This window comes from Protopterus annectens, chromosome 8.part0 (genome assembly GCF_019279795.1).
Source record: "Protopterus annectens isolate FY-2018-M chromosome 8.part0, PAN1.0, whole genome shotgun sequence".
Lineage (NCBI taxonomy): Eukaryota > Metazoa > Chordata > Ceratodontiformes > Protopteridae > Protopterus > Protopterus annectens.
In genome coordinates this window covers 1227894788-1227915790 of record NC_056741.1, presented here as the reverse complement: position 1 = coordinate 1227915790, position 21003 = coordinate 1227894788, and the positions used below count along the sequence as shown (strand labels likewise).

Genomic DNA, 21003 nt, shown 5'->3' with positions numbered 1-21003 from the left:
ACTCGTATATAAATACTCGGACACCCCAGTGGACCAAAATCTGGTGTGAACAGTTGAAATTCCTTGGCTGTAATATCACATCCTTACCATTCTTGAATTTAAACCAGGCTAGCATATACACGAAGAATTTACACCCACTAATTAAAAACATGAATATTACAACACAGAAACTATTTAAATCATTGCAATTAGCTGACGCTTTTGCCCTTATACAGCCGTTACACCTAAATCCTAATTTACTAATAAATAATAAACCAGTAAATCTAACAAACTCCCCCCTGATAAAAGACTACACGATATGGGATATTTACCAATGGAAAGACTCTAACACGGGGCAAATGAGACTTGAACTCAAACTTCCTATGAAATATAGTATTATCCGTAACCAACTTCATCTTATAAATGCTAAATTCTCACAAATGCACACTGATTTACAGAACATAGATTTAGTTAAATTAATACTTGAAAATCTTGCGATTAAAGGGAAAACCGTTTCTAGGACTTATAAAATTGTAATGAGTGCAAAACATCAGAATTCTTTATTTTCAAACTATTGGCAAACGAAAAATCAATCACTGACTGAAGAAAAGAAACTAGCCATTGAAAGTATAATCAAATTCATTCCTTTCAAGAAGCTGTTATATACACAAATTATGGTAAATAATCTATATTATACCTTATCTAAATTAAATAAATTCAATCCTACCTTTTCGCGTATGTGTCCCCATTGTCGGGATTAAACAGCTGATATTTTGCATGTCATGTGGAGCTGTACTAAGATACACAACTTATGGTGTTCCTTGAGAGTAAGTTTAGAGAAGATAGGATATGAAAAATCAACCCTTACTTGGGAGACATATATATTGTACATTAAAATCAATCAACTCCCAAAAATATTAAAACATGTCTTTATTACGATGTGTGCCCTTATTAAATTCTTTATTACAAAGAATTGGAATACCATGTCACTAATTACATGGGACAATTTTAGCAATCTTGCTATGGATATATCTCATCTCACAAATTAATTTATTCAAAAACAAAAAAACAAACGCTATTACCAAAAATATTGGGGTTTACTTGCTAGATGTAATTCTTGACAAAATTTGCCTACAAATTGTCATGAAAAGCTAACCTTTAAGTAAGAAATGAATGTAATATAACCAGTCTTTCTTGCATCTTCTCCCTTTTCTTAGTATATGTGTAACTAGATATTTTCCCTAAACATAGAAATAAATGGTTAAAGTTCTATTTTTACTTTATAGACTATCCCCATTCTTACTATCCCTTATGAGACCAAATGAACATAAGAATTCTCATACTTTACTTGACGATGTAGTGACTTCTTGTGTATATATTGTGTGTGTGTGTGTATATATATATATATATATATATATATATATATATATATATATATATATATATATATATATATAATTTTCTCTGAACGACATTGTTGTCTGTTTTCTTTAGATAGGTATTTGTATTTATTTCAGTTTTTGAGTTACTGTATTGTTTGAAAAAAGAAAATTGAAATAGAGATTTTGGAGAAAAAAAACAAAAACTTAAGGCCTCCAAGAAGATCACCAATGCCTGCATGGGACCTCAACTATGTCTTGGAAAAACTCGCTCTGCCACTTTGAGCCATCTGCAACGGCTGATATAAAGTTTTTATCTTGCAGAACAACTCTGCTCCTAGCAGTAACTCCTGCAAGACGAGTTTCAGAGCTTCCTCATAGCTGAGGAACCTTTTTTATCATTTTTTTATCCAGACAGGGTCTCTGAGGACAAACACAACTTTTATGCCTAAGGTGGTGTCCAGTGTGGCTCTTAACCAAACTATTCATCTGCCAACTTTTATCCAAATCCACAGAACAAGTGGTAGAGAATTCTGCATTCTTTGGACGTTCACAGACAGCTTAGATTCTACTTGGACAAAACCAAAGACGTTTCTACTACTTGCACCATGGCAAGCCAGTGCCTAAGGGCATTAGACCACATTCAACCAGAGCTGCAGCCACTTCAGCAACATTTCTCAGGGGAGTACCAACCAAGGACATTTTAGAGCCTGCTACTTTGAGTTCAGTGCACACCTTTACCAAGATCTATCTGCCACTCTACTCTAAATCCATGGCAGGCTTTGCCACTGCAGTTCTGCAGGGCCTCATAGCCGCTCCTAATGCTGTTTAGCTCCAGCCTCCCATCCATAGCTTTGGGACTGTACCCAAATGTAATGACTGCAACAGTGAAACACGAAGAACATAGTACAGTTGTGTACACTTACCATAAATGTAGATGTTCGAGTGTATTCACTGTTGCAGTCCAGGTTACCCACCAACCATCCCCCTTTTTCTTCTGCTGGAACCTGTGTGGTGTATTTGCTTGTAGATGAAGGTAATGTTTACATTGGTGCATGTATTTTTATGTATATAAATTTTGGCTACCCTTTTAGGGGGCACCTGACATCTGGGGCAAGAAAAACTAAAGAAAACTGCGTTGGCCACTTTTATACACCTGACGTCAGGGAAGGGGTGACAGCGGCCGACGCAGGACCCAGGACTTTGGAATTCAGGGCCGACTGAGGGCAGGATTACCCAAATGTAATGACTGCAACAGTGAATACACTCCAACATCTACATTTATGTTAAGTGTACACAACTGTACTTTCTGTCTGACGTTGGCCCCTTCCTGTTCTGACACCTCTCCTGAATATCCCACGGAAGAGGACATACAAATGGAGGCACTTGGACTCCCCCCTCACTGAGGGTATGGATTACGATGGGGGGGGGGGGTTTCTCCCAAATCACCACCGGGAGGATGTCTCCTTTTCAACTTCAAGATCTCAAAGATATCTGCAAGGTGGCTGGTCTTCCAAAAACCTCTCTTAGAGGAATCTGTATTCCTGGAGACCTTCGGGGTGGGACCATCTACATCTTGGGGGAACCCCCTTTGGTGGACACTCCTGCAGACCTTATTGCCCGTTTGGCATGGAAGGAGCCAGACACCTTAGAACCAGTATAAAAGCGACCAGACAAGATTTCTTTCACCCCCACAGGACTGTACTTTGTGGAGTAAGGGCATCCTAGTTGATGCTATGGTGGTGGCAGCCACTACCAACAAAGAGTTTTCCCAGCAGAGCTCAAACTGTCCATCTGCAGAACAGGGAGTCCAGAGCGCTAGATGGGTTCGGGAAGCACACTTTTGCTTAAGTGATGATTTTGCTTAGAGCACTCAACTGTCTGGCACATTTTATTCACTTTGAGACTTTGTTAAAGAACTCTGAATCCTTAGAGAGATGCTTGCCTAAGGTGAAGAGGTTAGGTAAGATTTCTCATAAGCTAACCACTCTCAGTTACATAGCAAATTCTTCCATGGGGCTTGTTTCCCACTCAGCGGAAGGATCTTTTAAGGGCAGTCGGTGCAGGCATTGCGATACATCGTGATTCTTGGATGAGGCTTTCTCTTTTCACAGAGCCTTTTAAGATGTCTTTTGTTAACGCTCCCTTTAGTTTTTCACTTTTTGGACCGTCAGTTAATGACGGCTTGACCCACAGCAAGCAAGAGGTAAGACCTTGTCTGATGTGGGGGTTGGTTTCCACCCCTCAATGAATGGGAATCAAAGGGGAGACTAAGAAAACTTGTTTCTGCAAGTCGCAGGCCCCCCCCCGATCAAAATGGAGAATATTCTCCAGAGGCAGCTACAATGGCAGATGCTGTCCTAGAAGACAGAGTGGGACCCCCAAAACCAGGGCTTCAGGGAACTCTCTTCCGATGAACCGCTCCAGCACTCCTGAAGCGCTACCAGACTTGACTATTCTGGAGGCAGTCAGTGGCTGTTTCTCTGCACTGCATACAACAAATGCTTAGGTGCAAAGCATTGTATCCAGAGGTATTACATTCCTTTTTCTCTACCCCCACTTAAGATACAGAAGAAACTCCCTGATGTTCCAGCCAACCAGAGAGAGTTGGCAGTTAATGAAATCATTAAACTACTGTGAAAGCGAGTCGTCCAAAAGGTTCGAACTGAACAGAGAGGGTCCAGAGCTTCTGTTTCTTTTTGGTGCCAAAGAAAATGGGGGAATTGCAGCCCATTATGGATGTAAGCAGTCTTGACTTGTATGTGAAGAAAGAGTTCCACATGGTAACGGTTCAGTCCATCCTCCCGTTGCCAAGGAAGGAAGATTGGATGTGCTATGTGGACTTCAAGGACGCATATCACATAAAAATAGACAAGTGCTCCAGAAGTAATCTGTGCTTCTGCCTGGGAGCGAGTCGCTTCAAATTCAGAGCCCTGACCTCTGGTCTCACCAAACCCCCCCCAGGTATTTACCAAATGCATGGCAGTGGTTGCAGCTCATGTCTGGATGCAGGGGTTTTGGGTATTCCCATACTTAGACAATTGGCTCCAGACTGCCCCCACTCAGTGTTAGCTTTCTCAAGCCAGAGACTATCTTTACCAGATGTTCTTCGTGTCTCACTGTTGCATTCATCACACTTGGGTTATCTGCCTGCAGGTAGCCCCTCAGTTGGCCCGAATACCAGATATTTAGTATTTGTGTCGGTTGCTGTCGCTCCAGGGCTGACATCAGGGATATAAAAACAGGCAGCCGATGCCATTACATCCGTCTTTCTTGCCGAGGAACTCGAAGCAGAAGCAGTTGGCAAGTGCCGGTTGGCTGCTACCCGAGTGTTTTGTTTACGAATTTTATAATCCTGAAGTCTTCTAAAGCTAAGTACCCCGTTGGGGATCCTTTTTTTTTTTTTGCTCTAACCGATGTCAGAAAAAGTTAATAGTCTTGCCTGTGGAAAGCAAATACCACAGAGATTTTCATTCTTACTACGTCACCCGTTTAGGCCCAGACCATGATGTACCTCGCTGTCGGTTTTGTGCCTTGTTCAATGCCGGGAACTATTTGTCGTCTGTCTCTCATTGTCGCTAAATTCTTTCACTCTTTATCTCAGTATTCCGAACTGGCTTCGGTAAGCCATCCAACTACCGATATTCCGAAAAACTTAAGGATAAAGACAGAGACCGCACAGGTCCAAAGCTGCCGATGACACTTCCGTTAAGCTGGTCGCCAGTTTGCCGGTACTGAGTGAGGCGCTTTTGCAGCCCCTAATGCCCGCATCACTGGATTTGCAGGCCTCTACCGAGACCTGTTTGAGTCCGGTATGCCGCGAGACACTTCTTCGACTATGGAACCTGTGGATGTCTCTAACTTGGATGGGTACGGAGCCGCTGAGCAGGCACCGGCTTCTGAGGCAGTTCGCACTACCGATGTTCGACTAAAAGACTACTTCATTTTTATCTAAAACTACCAAGTTTCTTCGGCCTAGAGTACTCGCTACGCCTAGAAAACACTGTCAAAGCGCATGCACCTACTCCCTTGCCACAACGACAAATGCTTAGAATGACAGAAGACCTTATGTTGATTAGGGGAAGTCGGCCTTCCCCTGCTAAGAGGAAGAGACCAGTCCCCCTACAGCTTAAACAGACCAGACTGAGGTATCTGATTATGAAGACATGCCCTTATCTGCTTATGAGGGATTCAGATGCAGAGGAATCCATTCCCTCTGCCTCTTCTCCAGAGGATTTTTTCTTTTGGTGAATCCTTACATGCTTTGAGAGCATTTCCACTGGGAATGCCAAGACTATCCTCGGTTCAAAAAGAGACTCTTGGGAATTTCTAGATTTGTCACAATATAGGCCTTTAGCAGTGCCCCCAGTCTTGGAAGTTGTTGTTTTTATGGAATCCAGCTTTACTCCTGATATTTACCCCCTGCCCCTAGGAAACCAGACAGGTACTATAGAGTACCTGATACTCAATGAATTTCTTTTCAAAAGTCCTACTGCTGACCCAGAGATCATTTCCCAGAGGCCTAAGGATATCAAGGCAACTACAAGCAAGAATCCCACCCCTTCGGACAGGTATTTCAGAGCTTTGGACATATGGGATAAGAAGGTATATATACCTCTGCAACTTTTGCCAGTAGGGCATTGAATTGTCAGTTTCACATGCTGAAGTACCAGCAACATATTATGGAACTTGTTAAACAAAAAATAGCATCCTTTACAGACTGTGCAGAAAATAAAGAATTGCAGGAGCTTATGCACTCTGCAAGCCAAGTCAGCAAGCATACTTTACAGTGTGACTTTTGATACCCTAGAAACATCTTGCAGGGCAGCAGTCACTGTTCCTGTACTGAGAAGATATGCTTGGCTTAAGGAACAGATCTTGCCAGACCATGTCAAATCAAAATTACTAGACGCTCCTTAGAACAAGGACAGTTTGTTTGGCACCAAAGCAGAAGAGGTTCTTAAAAGGATTGAAGAAAAAGCTGTCTATGCAGACTGTTAAAGAATTTTTACAGATGCAACCTCCTAGATTCAGTAGGCATTGCCCCTCCAAGCACTTGTCCTTTCCAGCCCCTCAAGGCCATCTCAAGCCAGACCCAGAGGAAACGGACCGCCCAGATTACAGTCTCAGGGTATGCAGAGATCTAAGCAATGGAGTGCCCCCACCCCCAAAGCAGGGAGTGGTAAGCCACCTCCTTACGGAAAAAACTCAGTGACTTCTGCACCCCACTCCCCACCTCTGCCCAATTGCTTGTGCCCCTAGGAGGAAAACTTGCCCTTCATACAAAAAAACTGGATGTCCATCACAAGACCAATGGCTTCTGAACATTGTATCCCAGGGGTACAAATTTTACTTCCACTCACTGCCAACCCCAGAAGGGTTCCCAGACCTTCCTCCAAAGCAATGGGCAGAGGCACAAAACCAAGTCCTATCCCTGCTCTCCATCAGAGCTATTCAGCCGGTTCCAGTGAAACAGATAGGTCAAGGATTCTATTCCAGACTTTTCCTGGTCCCCAGAAGAGGGCTGTTGGCACCCAATCCTGGATCTTACAATTCTCAACACCTTCCTGGTGGTACCAAAAATCAAATTGCTTACCTTGCAACAGCTTCTACCTATGCTAGCCAAGGATGCCTGGATGTTCTTCATGTTTCACTGTTAGTCATCACATTTGGGTTATCTGCTTGCAGTAGTCCTCAGTCTGCCTGATTATCAAAGTCTTGGGTCCTCTGTTGGTTTCTGTCTCATCTTCCGTGACGTCAGGTAGTCAGGGGTATAAAGAATGCAGCCGACGTCATTACATCAGTCTTTCTTGCTGAGCGGTGGCCAAAGTAGAAGCAGTTCGCAAGTGCCGATTGGCCAACTCCTGAAATTTTTGTTTTCGAGTTTCAGAACCAAAGTTGTCAACTAAAGCCAAGTACCCTGTTAGGGAAACTTTTTCTTGCTCTAAACCGATGTCAGTAAAAGTCAATAATAGTATTTCCTGTGGGAAGCAAATACCTCATAAAGATTTTCATTCGTACTGTATTCCTTGCTTTTAGGCCCTGACCACAGCGTACCTCACTGTTGGTTTTGTGCCTTATTTAAGCAATGAACTATTCGTCGTCTGTATATTTACGCTTCTAAATATTTTGGTACTCGGGTCAGTTATCCAGGTAGGTCTTCGGTAAGCCATCCGACTACCGACATTGTGAAAAAACACAAAGATCAAGACAGGCCACCTAGGTCCAAAGCTGCCAACGACACTTCTCCTAAGCCAGTCGCCAGTTCGCCGGTACTCGGGTGCTTTTGCAGCCCCTGATACCCACTACTTCAGATTCGCAAGCCTCTAATGAGACCCGTCTGGTATGCCGCGAGATGCTTCAACTGTGGAACCTGTGGATGTTTTTACCTTGGATGGGTCCGGAGCCGCTGTGCAAGCACCAGCTTCTGAGGGGTGTATTCATGCCTACTGACTTGCATATTAAACCGAAGCCATCTTCTTCAAGGCCTAAAACTGGAACCATGCCTAGAAAACCGATGCCCAGACTGCATGGTCAGGCCTCTATGCCTAAAAAAAACAAATAAGAATGGCTGAAGACCTTATTACTTTAATCAGGGGAAGCCAGCCTTCCCCCTCTGAGACCTAGGACTGAATTTGCTTATGATACTTCTGACCAGGATTCTGAAATTTCTACTACTGCTTCTGCTACTACTGCCAAAAATCCTACCCCCTCTGATCGAGACTCCAGGGTGCTGGATAGATGGAGTAAGAAGATGTACACTTCTGCACCCTTAGCCATTAAGACCTTAGATTGCCAGTTTCATAGCAGCATATTATTGGATTGCTTAAACTGAAAATGATGATTCCTGACTGTGCTGAAAATAAGGATTTACTGGATTTATTGCATTCTGCTGAACAGGTTGGAAAACACTTTGCAATGTGGTTTTGATTCACTAGCGGCATCTTGCAGGGCTGCTGTCTCTGGGTTTGTTCTTAGAAGACATGCTTGGCTTAAAGAGCAATCCTTGCCAGTTCATGTTAAAACTAAATTGCTGGATGTTCCCTTCAATCACGACCGCCTGTTTGGCAACAAAGCAGAAGTTGTTCTTAAAAAGATGGAGGAAAAAGCTAAATCTATGCAAACAGTTAGATTTCCTACAAGTAGAGCCTCCCAAGATTAAGTAGGCATTGGCCCTCTAAGAATTGGTCCTTTCCTGTCTCTTCCAGGCTTTCTCAGTCCAAACCCAGAACCAGCAGAGCACCCATGCTTCAGTTCCAGGGTACGCACAGGACTAAGCAGTGGGGGGGCTCCTACTTCCAACTCCCCCTTATGGTAAACCGTCTCAATGACTTGACTTTAAAACTTCCAAGCACTTCTCAACTGACTGCTCCTTTTAGGGGGAAAGATTGCCCTGCAGGCAAAAAACTGGGAACTCATTACCCAGGGCAAATGGGTTATAAATATAGATCTGAAGTAGGAGATTCATTTGTCTGCAACCTATGGGTTATGGATCCGATATCGGATCCGAACCGGCATGGTTTTCCAGCTATGGATCCGAGCTCTCAGCTCCTCCCCTCACCCATAATGCCCTGCTCTCCCTACATGACCTCAGATCTAGTTTGCCGCGCTGGTGACTAGATTGGAATTCAGAGCTCTTCAGCTAAGTGGTTGTTTTTTGAATTTAAAGTCTTAAATTTAATATTTTTTTAGTTAGTTTTGTGTGAAAGTTGTAGGTTCCCCATCCTTATAGCTTAAAGTTTTTAAGTTTTAATAACTTTTATAACTTTAGTTATCCCTCCCCTCGCTGGTGCGTAGTGTGTGTTTGGGCCTGTGTTTGTTTGGCTAGTTAGCCCTTATTATTGTTTTATTTTTCAAAAAAAAAAAAAAAAAAGGTAGTAGTAGTGTCCTTAGGATGTCTGACCCCCCTAAGGCTTTTTTCTCGAAGTGCTCCGAGTGTGGCCACAAGCTTTCTCCTGCTGATGGCCACACTCGGTGCGTTCGATGCCTTGGGGTTGAACACCTCACTTCTGGATGTTCCATTTGTGCAGGGTTCAACCCCAGGGCATTGAAGGAGCGGAGGTCGAAGCTGGTCCTGGCGGGTCTTTTGCCCCCGGACTCGGCTTCGGCTGCCGCTCCTTCAGGGGGTACCGTTTCTACGGTTCCCTCCTCCTGCTCCCCCTCCTCCACCGGGGACTCAACCTCCCTCTAGTGGTTTGGAGGAGAGGGAAGCTAGAAAAAAGGACCGGAGGGAGAAGCACCATAAGCGGCGGGCCGAGACCTCTGTTTCAGCCCCGCCTGCCAAGCGGGCTTCTCCTCCGGCCTCCTTGTCTGCTGGATGTTCTTCATCTCACATTGCTGCAGTCCTTACACTTGGGGTAGTCCGCTGTCCTCGGTCGGCCCGAATATCAAAGTATTAGGCTGACGTCGGTCAAGGCGCTTAAGACTGACATCAGGACGTCAGGGTACAAATGCGCATGACCGACGTCATATCCCCAGTCTTTTTTGCCGCATGGTCCGATGCAGAAGCAGCGTTGCAAGTGCCGTTCGGCGTTCTGAAATTTTTCGAATTCGGAGTTTCAGACCAAGTCAAAGTTGGCTAAGTACCCCGTTGGGGAATATTTTCGTTTTTTCTTGCCTCAGTGGTTTACCGGATGTCAGAAAAAGTGAATAACTGTATTTCTTGTGGGAAACAGATACCGCATAGGGACTATCATACTTTGTGTATTCCTTGTTTGGGGCCTGAGCACGACGTTGTTGGGTGTCGCTTTGTGCTAGGTTCAATAAACGCACTGTTAAGCGAAGGTTAGATTGTGCCAGGTTGGTCTTCGGGAAGCGGTGCAATTATAATATGCCGTTGGATGCTCCGACGCCCGCTTCTTCGAAGAAGCGCAAAGACAAAGCAGTTAAACCCAGGCTAGAAGAGTCGTCCGTTCCGGACGCCGGTTCTTTGGAGGCGTCGGTGGAACCGGTGGTTCCACCGGAGGCTTCTCTGGAGTCCCAGGGGGAGACTTTGATATTGCAGGATGTGGCCTCTCAGGAGGCAGGTCAGGCTGAAGGGGCTTCCCAAGTTACTATACTCCCCTCCCTTCCTAGGGTGGTTAGGCCCTCTCCCTCTGTTTCCAAGGCTTCTCCCAGAGGCAGGCCAGTTTCAGCTTCTGTTTGTGTCACTCCTAGTTCTGCAGGGTCTGTGCCTAAGAAGCACATGCTTAAAATGGCAGAAGATTTAATTACTTTGATTAGAGGTTCTTTGCCCCCTCCTGATAAGAGGCCTAGGGTGGAACCAGAGTTGGGAAGTTTTGAGCAGGCTTCGGATGTTTCAGAGTCTTCGGTTGAAGACTTGCAGGAGTATTCTCCTTATTCTGATTCTGATGTGGATGATTCCACTCCTTCTGCTTCTCCTCCAGAGGATTTTTCTTTTTCAGAGACTCTTCACTCCATGAGGGAACATTTTAAGTGGGAAGGTCAGGACTTCTCTGATTCCAGGAAAAGGCTTAGGGATTTTTTGCTTTTACCCCAGCATAGGCCTTTAGCTATACCACCTGTTCTGGATGTTGTGGAAGATGTGTTTGCGGAGGCTTCACTTAACCCTGATTCTTTGCCTCCTGCGCCTGTTAAACCGGACAGGTATTACAGGGTGCCTGAGGCTCATAAATATCTTTATAAGAGTCCTAGGGCGGATCCAGAAACTGTTAGTCAGGGACCTAAGGGTGTCAAGGCCTCTGTGGTAAAAAATCCAGTTCCTCCAGATAAAGAGGCCAGAGCTTTGGATAGATGGGGAAAGAAAGTTTATACTTCTTCCACCTTAGCTATGAGGGCTTTGAATTGCCAGTTTCACATGTTGAAATATCAGAATTATCTTCTTTCTCAATTGAAGTCTAAGGTAGATGCTCTGGCGGAAGGCATTGAGTGTAAAGAATTACAGGATTTGGTACATGTCTCTGAACAGGTGGGTAAGCATTCTTTACAATGTGGTTTTGATGCTGTACAGGCCTCGTCTAGGGTGGCTGCCACTGGGTCAGTTCTTCGCAGGCACGCCTGGCTGAGGGATCAGAATTTATCTGACCATGTTAAGGCAAGGATTTTGGATGCTCCTTTACAGTCTGATGTATTGTTTGGTTCACCTGTGGAGTCAGTCTTAAAGAAAATGGAAGACAAGGCTAAGTCTATGCAGGCTGTTAAAGATTTTTTGCAAGTTCAGCCTCCAAGTTTAGTAGGAATTGGCCTGCTAAGGGGTGGACGTACCCTTCTTATGATTCACAGTCTAGGGGTAGATCTAGGCGTGGTAGGGTAGAGCTCAGAGCTCCTTCAGACCTAGAACAGGGAGTTCACCTGCACAATCTTCGGGTGAGGGCAGGGGCCAGTCCTTTCGTAAACAGGCCCAATGACCTACCTTTTCAGCTGCCAGATCCTTCTTGCCTGGCAGCACCTTTGGGAGGAAGGTTGGCACTCTTCAAGGAAAATTGGAGTCTGATTACCCAAGACAGATGGGTATTGGATATCATACACCAGGGTTACAGGTTTTATTTCCATACCTTGCCTCCTTTCAAAGGTATGCCGGATGTTCCTCCTCAGCAAAGACTAGAGGCTCACAAACAAATTTCTCTGTTGCTTCAAATAGGGGCCATACAACCGGTCCCTCTGCCAGAAGTGGGCCAAGGATTTTATTCTCGCCTGTTCCTAGTACCAAAGAAGGGAACACGTGGAGACCAATTTTGGATTTATCTATCCTCAACACTTACCTGGACATTCCCAAGTTCAAAATGTTGACGTTGCAACAGCTTTTACCTCTGCTAGGCAAAGATCATTGGATGGTGACTCTGGATCTCAAGGAGGCTTACCTTCATGTTCCTATCAGGCTAAGTTGCAGGAAGTATCTGCGTTTTCGGGCTGGGACTTCTCATTATCAGTTCTCTGCATTGCCCTTTGGCTTATCTACTGCGCCCAGAGTGTTCACGAAGGTTCTGGCTCCAGTGATAGCTTTCTTCAGGCTAAGAGGAATACAGATCTATCCTTATTTGGACGATTGCCTGATTCTGGCCCAAGGAAGGGACGAACTTCTTCATCATTTGCAATATGTGATAGCAGTGCTAAGATGCCTGGGGTATTCTGTGAACGAAATAAAGTCCAGTCTAGTACCCTCTCAGGACATGTGCTTTCTGGGTGTGAGACTGAATACAGCATCCCAGATGGCCTTTTTGACCCCGGACAAACAACAGAATCTTTCTCTTTACTTCCATCAATTGTCTCATCGGTCCAGGCTGACTGCAAGGACAGTCCTTCAAGCCTTGGGGTTCATGGCATCTTGTATTCTGGTGCTTCCCAATGCCAAACTGCATATGAGGAAGCTACAATGGTATCTCAAAAATGTATGGACACAGCACTGCCAAGATATGGACACTGTCATTCAGATAATACCTTGCATTCAAAAGGAATTTTTGTGGTGGGCTCAGGAATGTCACCTAAACAAGGGACTCTCTGTGACCCGGCCAGAGGCGTGTCAGATTCTAACGACAGATGCCTCAGACAAAGCTTGGGGAGCTCATCTAAATGGAAAGTGGGTACAAGACACGTGGCCTGCCGGACTTCAATATCTACATATCAACTTAAAGGAGATGTTAGCAGTCCAATTCGCATTAAGAGCCTTCAAGGATTTACTTCTTCCAGGGCAGGTGTTGGTTCTAACAGACAACACAACTGTCATGTGGTACATCAACAAGCAAGGGGGAACACATTCTTATCCTCTATGCAAACAAGCAATGATTTTGTGGGAGACTGCTCTCAGTTTACAGCTGAATCTTCAGGCAAGGTTTCTGCCGGGAGCACAGAACTCCTTAGCAGATGTGTTGAGCAGACGGATTATGGATCCCCACGAGTGGAAATTGGATCCTCATGTATTTCAGAAATTGACAGTGTTATGGGGAACTCCAGACATAGATCTGTTCGCTTCTCCTCTAAACTACCAGCTGCCAAAGTTTTGCACAAAAAGGTTTCATCCCACAGCTTGGAAAGTGGATGCTCTTTCATTCAATTGGAGCAATCTTCATGTGTATGCCTTTCCACCTCTGCCTCTCCTCCTAAAGGTACTCCTAAAGGTCAGACAGGACAAGCCAAAGATGATTTTAATAGCTCCGGATTGGCCTCGACAGCACTGGTACCCATTACTGAGAAGTCTGGTATGGGAGCCTCCATGGCCTTTGCCTTCGATTCCACACCTGCTGTCTCAGGAGAACAGTCATTTACTCAATGTCAAACTTCACTCTCTTCACCTAACAGCCTGGCATATTCTGTTTTAAACCCAGGAGGGTCTCGGCTTCCACAGCAAGTTTTGAATGTTATTTTGGAGGCCAGAAGGCCTAGTACAAGGAAAGTGTACGCAGACAAATGGAAGAGATTTTTATTTTGGAGTACAGCAAAGGACTTTGATGTTTCTAAGCCTAATTTAAGTGTGGCTCTTCAATATCTTGCTGAGTTACTGGACAAAGGTTTGTCCTTCTCTTCTATTAAGATTCATGCTGCGGCAATTTCTGCTCACTATGACTGTGACCCACCATTGTTTTCTCACCCTTTGTTTAAGCAATTCCTTAGAGGGGCTAAGAATTTAAGACCCCCACGTAGAGCTCCTACTCCTGCTTGGGATCTCAATTTTGTGTTGGAGAAATTCACTCTACAACCTTTTGAGCCTGCAGCTACTGCTGAATTGAAATATTTATCATGGAAGACTGCTTTTTTGTTGGCCATTACCTCTGCGAGAAGGGTTTCTGAATTACAGGCCCTTATGGCGGTTGAGCCTTTCTTGATTTTCCATAAGGATAGGGTATCTTTACGTACTAACCCTTCCTTTATGCCTAAAGTGGTTTCTAGTGTAGCTTTAAACCAAGCTATTCATTTGCCTACTTTTTATGCAAACCCCCAAAATAAAGGGGGAAAAGATTTTGCACACTTTAGATATACACAGGCAGTTGCGTTATTATTTGAGCAGAACTAAGGGGTTCAGGCAGTCTCAGCAGTTATTTGTTTCTTTTGCTTTGGGTCCTCAGGGCAAGCCTGTGTCAAAACAAACTATTTCTAAGTGGATTGGGTTTTGTATTGCTTTCTGTTATTCCCATCATGGTAAGGACATTCCAGCTGGGATTAGGCCTCATTCCACTAGGGCTACTGCCACTTCTACAGCTTTTTTAAGGGGGGGTGGCAACTAAGGATATTTTGGAGGCAGCTACTTGGAGTTCAGTGCATACTTTCTCTAAGCATTACCACCTACCACTTTACTCTAAATCTAGGGCTGGTTTTGCCTCTGCAATTTTACAGGGCATTTTGGCAGCTCCTCCTGCTTTATAGTTTTGCCATCCTCCCTTACCTCTGCTTTGGGATTCTACCCAAGTGTAAGGACTGCAGCAATGTGAGATGAAGAACATAGTACAGTTTTGTACCTACCATAAATGTAGATGTTCGAAGATCCACATTGCTGCAGTCCAATTTACTCTCCCTCCTTCCCCTCTGTAGTTAGAGGCGGTTGTGTGGTTTGGGTTGTGAATTTTGTGGATATTGTATATATTGTACATATGATTAGTACATGGGTGGTTGGTTGGTTTTTTGCTGTCTTTTGGTTTTGACCTTTCTTTTTAGGGTCTTCTGACATCTGGGGCAAGAAAAGACTGAGGATATGACGTCGGTCATGCGCATTTGTACCCTGACGTCCTGATGTCAGTCTTAAGCGCCTTGACCGACGTCAGCCTAATACTTTGATATTCGGGCCGACCGAGGACAGCGGACTACCCCAAGTGTAAGGACTGCAGCAATGTGGATCTTCGAACATCTACATTTATGGTAGGTACAAAACTGTACTTTCTCACCCTCCTCGGCTCTGGTCTCCAGTGTGCTTCTCACCGGGACCTGAGGAGGAGGAGACCCGATCTCCGTCGAGGCTATCGAGGAGGCACTCGAGGCCTACCTCGGTAGCCTCGTCGAGATCTACTTGCAGTTTATCTGACGCTGATCTGGACCGGATGATAAGGTTCATCCAGGCCCAGATGCAGATGGGAGTGCTCCTGCCTCCCCTCTGGGGAGCTCGACCTTCTTTAAGCCTAGCTCCTTCTCCGACCCGCTACCGGGTTCGGGCGATTGAAGCCGAGCAGCTTCGAGCCGGGGTGGGTCGCAGATAGTACTAGGTACCGGATCCGACCCTGCCCTCGAGTGCCGGATCCGACCTCTCGAGCCTGGATCCGAGCCGGATCCGGGGATCAGTGCTCCTTGGCGCCCGTGGTGTCGGGCGCACTGCCCCTCAGATCCGAGTGCTTCGGTGCCGGCTCCGATCCACTCTTCGGATCAGAGGGGGAGCTGATTATCGGATCCTTTGGTCGATGTTGGCTCCCCCTCGGCTTTTGATGTAGTGGAGAGGGCCCTGTTGAGGGTTTCCGGACCCCCGGCACTTGCTTCGGCTCCGTCCCGCGCTCCATCTGCACTGGGCCAGGCTTCCACCATCCGGCCACTGGGGCAGCCCGCTCCTTTGCCCCAAGTTGTTCCCCTGGAACATGACACCGCTTGCGAGGGGTCCTCTGACAGCCCCCCTGAGGATGTCCCTCGCAAGCATACGTGCAAAAGGAGGCACATAGACTCCCCCGAGTCTCTCACAGAAGACACGGATTTGGAGGAAGGGGAAGGCTCCCCAAGATCACCCCCCCGAGGATGTCTCCTTTGGAGACCTCATGGAAATGCTTCGCATAAGGGGGGGTGGTCTGCCCCCAAGTCTTCCTCGGACGAGTCCGTGTTCTTGGAGGCATTTGAAGTGGGTCCATCTACCTCTTGGGTGTCCCCTCCTGCCGACCCCCTGGTGGACCTGATTACCACCAGGGCGTGGAAGGAACCAGACACCGTGGAGCCAATTCCAAAAAGGCCAGACCGCATCCTTAGTCGCCCGGCTGACCGTGCCCACTGGAGCAAGGGGCCTCCAGTAGATGCCATGTTAACGGCGGCAGCCACCAAGAGGGAACTTGCTCAGGAGAGTCCCTCAGTCCATCCCCCGAGCAAGGAGTCTCGGATGATGGACCGCTTGGGGAAGCGAATGTTTAGTTCAGCGACCTTTTCAGTGAGGGCGCTGAACTACTTGGCACATGTGATTAGGATGCAGCGCGATCTTATCAAGGAATACGCTGCATCCCCCCCAGAGTCCATGTCGGAGGAGGGCAAACTGTTGCACTCCACCCGTATGGCCACTCTCAGGTCCGTGACTAATACCTCTATGCGGTTACTGTCCCATGCTACTGAGGGAGCCGCTAGAGCTGCAGGGGCAGGCCTAGTTACTAGACGACAGGCCTGGCTCCGCCATTGTGATTTCACGGAGCCCTTCAAGGCGTCGCGACGCTCCTTCGATGGTTCTGCCCTTTTTGGCAAAACGGTTCGCGATACTTTAACCCAGAGCGAGAAGGACGGGAAGATGCTGTCTGCCGTCGGAATCCGCTTCTCGGTGCCCCAGAGGTCCTATTCTAGGAACCAAAAGGGCCAAAAGAAGATGTGGTTCCGGAAGTCGCAGCAGTCCCAACCCGCTCAGGACAACCAGTCCTTCCGTGGCAGAGGAGGACAGGGAGGACGCCGCCCTAGGGGCAGAGGGGCTCCCAGGAACTTCGGGTCCAGAGAACCTTTCTCTGAATGGCCCGCTGCAGCCCTGAAGGGTTGCCCGGCTGCTCCACTCTGGAGGCAGTCGGGGGGCGTTTCTCGGAGCACCTAGCGGCATGGGAGTCCATAACGTCAGACCGCTGGGTCCTCCGCATCATATCCAGAGGTTACCGCATTCCGTTTCATCACACCCCAAAATTAGTCCCTCCCCGACGTTCCACCCGGTCAGTGGGAGGCCGCTTTGGCAGAAATTGGCCATCTGCTGAAGAGGAGCCATCCAGCCCGTCCCCCCAGACCAGATCGGATCAGGGTTCTACTCCAGGTTCTTTTTAGTGCCAAAAAAGACGGGGGACCTAAGACCAATTTTAGACCTGTCACTCTTAAAACTGGCAGTTCCCAAGGAGAAGTTCCGAATGGTTATCTTACAGTCCATTCTCCCCCTTCTGGGAGAAAATCATTAGATGTGCTCTATAGACCTCAAGGATGCGTACTACCACATTCTAATGGACAGACGCTCAAGGAGGTTTCTTCGCTTCCGGCTGGGAGCCAGTCACTACCATTTCAGGGTCCTTCCCTTTGGTCTCACCACAGCCCCCAGGGTGTTCACCAAAGTATTAGCAGTGGTAGCGGCCCACCTGAGGCTTCAGGGGGTACAGGTCTTCCCTTACCTGGACGACTGGCTCCTTACCACCCGAACAAGGCATCTACTGTTATTGGCGCGAGACTCCTTTCTCCATCTAGTTCCCCGCCTGGGCATCACGATAAATGCAGAAAAATCCAACCTAGCCCCTACGCAGCTCATAGATTTTATAGGGGCCAGGTTAGACACGAAACAGTTGAGAGCCTTCCTCACGGCGGACAGAGTTCAGAATCTACAGCTCCAGGTGCGGGCCATCCTCCACTCCAGTTCAGTTCCGGCGGAATTGGTCCTGAGGGCTCTAGGGTCCATGGCAGCAGCGATAAGCTCTTCTACCTCTCGCCAGGCTCAATATGCGGGTCCTTCAATGGACACTTCTAGTTCAGTGGTCTTATCTTGCTCTCCCTATGCATCATCCCATAGCGATCAGCAAGGCTTGCAAGCGGTCCCTCTTGTGGTGGCTCCACTCCCAAGATCTCCACAGAGGCTGCAATTTTTGTGCTTCTCCCCCTCTCGCCACGGTGACCACGGACGCCTCCCGCCTCGGGTGGGCATTTTGCAGGCCGGATGGTCCAAGGCACGTTGAACGTTTCAGAGACCTTACTGCATGTCAATGTTCTAGAGATGAGAGCAGTGCTCTTAGCGTTGCGAGCACTTCAGGCCTTTCTTCCCTTGGGAACTATTGCAATTCAGTCGGACAACATGTCTGTCGTTTGGTATATCAACAAACAGGGGGGAACCAGGTCTTACCCTCTTTGTCGAAGCCATGAGAGTGTGGGAATGGGCAATCTCCACCAACCGCTTTCTCATCGCAGCGCATATTCCGGGTCGGTCCAACATCCTTGCGGACAAGCTCAGTCGCACCATTCTCTCCCCTTACGAGTGGTCTCTCAATGCTCAAGTAGCGAAATGCATCTTCGCACGGTGGGGAACTCCTTGTTGCGATCTTTTTGCGTCTCCCTCAAACACCAAGTGCGACAGTTTTTTCGCTCTAATACCTCTGACCGAAGATACCCCAAGAGACGCTCTGGTGCATGCTTGGCCCCCCGGTCTTTACGCTTACCCTCCTTTGCCTCTGATGCTCCAAGTTCTTCAGAAAGCCTCCCGGTTGGGGTGCAGAATGATTCTCATTGCCCCATTCTGGCCTCGACAGATCTGGTTCCCTTTCCTAAGGTCTCACTCAGTGAATCCACCTTGGATTGTAGATCCCATTCCGGATCTGATCTCACCCATCCCATCTACCAACCCCGAATCTGGACAACCTGAAGCTAACTGCTTGACTGCTCCAGTTCCACTCCTGATCAGGACTCCCGGTATTTCATCTCCCGTTAAGGCCATCCTGGTAGCGGCTCATAAACCATCTACCAGGAAAGTTTACCGCAGCAAGTGGAAACGGTTCTCCATTTGGGCGGAGCGGCAAGGTCTAGACCCCTTCACAGTTCCCCTTCCTCTGGTGCTTGACTTCCTAACCACTCTTTTTAATGATGGTGCCAGCAGTTCCACGGTCAAAGTACAACTTGCGGCAATTTCGCACTATCATATTGGTCATGACTCCAGTCCACTGATGTCTGCCAAATTGTGTAAAATCTTCCTGAAAGGTACTTTTCTTCTTAGGCCCCCTGTAAAGCAGGCGGTTCCTCCATGGGACCTTTCTTTGGTTCTTCAGGCCTTGACCGCTCCCCCCTTCGAACCTGCAGCCACGGTAGATCTGAAATTGTTATCTCTCAAGACGGCCTTTTTAGTGGCCATTACTTCGGCCAAGAGAGTTTCGGAACTTCAAGCCTTGTCCATCAAGCCTCCTTACTTGGTTTTTCATCCAGACCATGTGTTCCTCAGGACCAACCCATCCTTTCTTCCTAAGGTAGCTTCTGAAGCAAATATTAATCAATCCATTAACCTCCCTGTTTTCTTCCCTAAATATCAAAACAAGGGTGAATACAAGCTACATTCCTTAGATGTTCACAGGCAGCTTCGTTTTTATCTAAACAGAACAGCTGGTCATAGGCAATCCGACCAGTTGTTTGTTTCCTTTGCTAAATTTAATTTGGGTAAACCAATTTCCAAAGTCTCCTTATCACGCTGGATTTCACAATGCATCTTATTGGCTTCTCAAGCTTCTGGGAGGCCCGCACCTGAGGGAGTACATGCCCATTCAACCCGGACAGTTTCTACCTCAGCAGCCTTTAAAGCTAGGATTCCTCTGGATGATATTTGTTCAGCAGCCACTTGGGCCTCATCCCATACCTTTATTTCCCACTACAAGTTGGATATTACATCTAGAGGTAGAGCATCCTTTGGCTCCAGGTGCTCGGAATATCCTTCCATGACGCCCAAGATTCAGGTAGCTGGGGACTCTGTCCCACAGGTTGCAGACAAATGAATCTCCTACTTCAGATTTAGAAGTTATGTACTTACCATAACGTTCCATCTGAGTAGGTGTATTCATTTGTCTGCAACCATCCCGCCCTCCTATCCCCCTGGCCTTGTCAGTTTCCTGCATAGTGTGCGTTACCCTCTATAGGGTATGCTGATTTATGGCAAACTTGATCTGAGGTCATGTAGGGAGAGCAGGGCATTATGGGTGAGGGGAGGAGCTGAGAGCTCGGATCCATAGCTGGAAAACCATGCCGGTTCGGATCCGATATCGGATCCATAACCCACAGGTTGCAGACAAATGAATACACCTACTCAGATGGAACGTTATGGTAAGTACATAACTTCTAATTTCCCAAGGATATAGATTTCACTTCCACACGTTACCAACTCCAAACGGTTCATAGGTAGGTACTAGGCTATCTGCCCGAGGGCATTTATAAGCCTAGCCCGAATGTGTTGGCTTTCGCAGCCCCATTGATTAACTGAGCCTCTGTCAAGCAGAGCCAATAAAGTGATCTCAGGGGTGTATTTTCTGTTACCCATCCACTCGTCAAGGTTTCTCTTGTGTAAGTGAGGGGATCTGCCTAATGTAGTTAGGAATTTTATTCCAAAGCATGGGGAGTCTCTGACAGGAATCTATCCCTCCAGCATTTTTTATTTATTGTTGAGGCGAGGTTTAGCTTACTAGAGTGCGTGGCTCGCAGTGACTTGGATTTCTTTAGGTGGAGCATGTCCATCAATTCTGTGTTGGACATGGCTTTGTAAGTCAGGCAGAGATCACCTCTGAGTAAGCGATATGCCACTGAGTACAGCTGGAGTTTTTTCAGTATGTCTGCATTCCTATGCAGGGGGATGACATATGTTTGAGGCCAGTAATCCTCTTGGTGAGGTACGTTTGTGGTCTTTCCAGCTGTTGGAAGTGTCTTTTGAGGTACATCCCAAATGGGGCGTTGTACTCTATGATGGGTCTGATAAGTGATGAGTAGAGGGCACTATAACCTCTTTATTTCTAGATGCGAACCCTTTAGTACTTAGATGGGC

General features: G+C 46.9%; 1 protein-coding gene across 2 annotated transcripts in view; it reads left to right on the top strand.

Moving 5' to 3' along the window:
• Nucleotides 1–21003, top strand: part of LOC122809322 (RNA-binding protein 10-like) — a 1914178-nt gene that overhangs the window by 34553 nt on the left and 1858622 nt on the right. The window lies entirely within an intron of this gene.